Genomic DNA, 2,921 nt, shown 5'->3' on the forward strand with positions numbered 1-2,921 from the left:
TTAAGGTTTAGGCAAATCTTTTTTTTAAACATAAAATAAACATAGAATATATAAGATGTACCTTATCAAATGACATATGAATAATAATTTATAACAGTACATATACTACAGGTATAAGCAAGATTTGATTTGCAGCAGGTCAAGTTTACGAGCTTATTACATCTACGCCAGTGACTTACAACCTTACGACTTTTCACAGTGCGCCAGAGGGTTGCATCCTGTTCTGCAAATTATGTTTTGTATCCATAATGAATTTGTTACACCAAAAGTTAAAAGATACCAAAATATTTTTTATAGAGTTATATAAATGCTGGTTTTAAAATTTTCCAATATCATTTGCCATTTAAAAAGATATAATTTTATTAAATATTGCTTCATATTATAAATGAACAGTCAAAACTGATTTCTAGAATAACAATTAAAAATTTCATTTACATTAACAAAATGCTGTAATAAACAGATTTATCTACATAATTTCTAAATACTGTGTGTAATTTCTTAAATCAGAGTGGAATCAAATAGATCCTAATATCACATATTTTAAAATTTGTAAATTATATATAGAATTTGACATTGTTACCACGGCTTTTCTGAAATCGTCAGCTGTAGCAACATTGTTCCCTTCATTAACGTATCTCTTAATGTGACCTTTAATGTGTCCTTTCTGTCACATATGCATTTTTCTCCCTGAGGATCTGAAAAGTCAACTCTATTTTAATCAGTGACTTCTTTTTGATCATAGGAATAGTTGTTAGTGAGTATGATGAATGAAAGCAACCGGCATTATCAGACCTCAGATAGAGCATTTTGATTTTTAGTTCCTTATTGATATGGTTGATAGTATCTTGCAGTATTGATGTTGATGTTAATGTATCTTGTGTTGCGTTATCAAAGACATGTACACTGGTGACGTTTTGATAATCATTCTGGTCTGTCTTCATTGAAACAACACTAACATGCCAAGAAAGCCCACGCATGGCAAACCATTTGGACTGGGACTCTCTGCAATAAAGAAGACTTTCTGTAATATGTCTTAAAATCTAAGTTTTTTTTTAGCTAAATAAACAGAATACACTAAAAGGTTCATATACAAGAACTTTAAGATCTGGGATTTCTTGCATGAGTGGGTAAAATTATGTCTTTTTATTAATAAAAAGTCAACGAATTTCTAACATGAGTGGAAGAAATCCTGATCTTCAATAGATAATGATAATAAGTCCCTATTTCTTCTTTTTCACATTGCAATTTACACTGAGAGTCACGATATATATATATATATATATATATATATATAAGTCTGAAAATTACTCCAAACAGTGTTAGAGTTAGATTACACTGAGAGACTGTTTGGAGTAATTTTCAGACTTATATAAATATGTGTATTATCCATGTAACTCTATCACTCTGAGATCCAGTGGGCATATATATTGTATGGTTTGTCACTTGTTTAGACTTGTTTGTATATATATATATATATATATATATATATATATATATATACAGGTCAAGGGTAATTTGCATACGGAATAAAGGATCATAATAAATGGCGCTGAATCAACAATGACAATTTATAATCATCCAAAAATGATTGTATTTTAAAGCTAATAATAAAGGTTCCATTAACATGATTAAACAAGGAGCCTGAATCGCTTACCAGTTTGAATGGTTTACACTGAATTTCAGTTTACAAAGAGAGATAACTCCTTAAACCAAAAAAACTGTGGGTTAAGAGGCGAAGATTTTTTGAGAAAAGTTAAAAGTCAAACAGATGGATGATTGCAATGTGATTGCTTTTACTGAGATGAGCTAAATATTTTTAAACTGAAATTCCAACGGTCTAAATTATCATTTTTGTAATGTTACATGTATTTCTAAAATTAAAATGCACCAACCTCAAATAACTTCATCCTTCCAATCAGTTCTATCCTACATACAACACAGACTCCTGAAATATAAGTTGATAAGCCATTACAATTGATATTTTAAAGTGTGTCTTTCTACGTTGTAATGTTACAATAGTATTTCAGCTTAGGGTGAAGGTTGACAATGGTTGACACCTGTTTAAACATTTAAACCCATTGCATTTGTTTGCACCTATCAAAAGTCAGGAGCCTGTTGTTCAGTGGTTGTCGTTTATTGATGTGGTTCATATGTATTTTTCATTTTTTATGGAGATTCGATTGTTGTTTAACCTGTTTGAATTGTTTTACCCTTTGAAAGGGGGAGGGGGGGCTTTTATAGCTTGCTGTTGGATATGAGTCAAGGCTCCGGTGTTGAAGGCCGTACTTTGACCTGTCATTGTTTACTTTTTACATATCGTGACTTGGATGGAGAGTTGTCTGTCTCATTGGCACTCATACAACATCTTCTTATTTCTGAATAAAGTTTGGCTTCGACTTACATTTGTGTGAATATTTCGAGGATGAAAAACACTAGTTTACTTTGTCCATTTTTTACATAAATCAGCCATGCAAGTTTAAGTTAATTCAAATACCCCCCAACAAATACCAAGCCCAATTCTTTATATGTTTCCATTTCTAAAAAACTATCTTTATAATCTTATCAAGAGTGGTGGATATTTTACACTGGACCTGGATTAAAAACCCTAGTGAATTTTTGTTGGTAGATAAAAAAACACTAGGGATTTTCATCCTCCGTATAAAGTACACTGGCGGAATCAAACCACTGTTACACATACATGTATACACAAATAGAGATCCAACAGGAAGATTTCTGTGAAAGAATCAAACACAGACAGAATTCAATGACAATAAAATATCAGACACCCTTGGGTAAGATAAAGTAAGTCCATGATTCAGTGGAGCAATTGGTTAGAAACAAACTTTTCTTGTCCTTCACTTAGCTTGCAAAATAAAAGGAATTATAAAAAAAAATTGCCATAACACTTAACGGTGTACCTA

The 2,921-nt window shown here is 31.3% G+C and overlaps 1 long non-coding RNA gene across 1 annotated transcript; it reads right to left on the reverse strand.

Moving 5' to 3' along the window:
- Positions 1-2,032, reverse strand: LOC143047103 (uncharacterized). Its single transcript, XR_012969409.1, has 2 exons — positions 1,893-2,032; positions 1-1,002 (listed from the first exon to the last, which is right to left on the reverse strand). It is a non-coding gene; the product is annotated as an uncharacterized LOC143047103 (long non-coding RNA).
- Positions 2,033-2,921: the final 889 nt, after the last annotated feature.

This window comes from Mytilus galloprovincialis, chromosome 9 (assembly GCF_965363235.1).
Source record: "Mytilus galloprovincialis chromosome 9, xbMytGall1.hap1.1, whole genome shotgun sequence".
NCBI classification, from domain to species: Eukaryota; Metazoa; Mollusca; class Bivalvia; order Mytilida; family Mytilidae; genus Mytilus; species Mytilus galloprovincialis.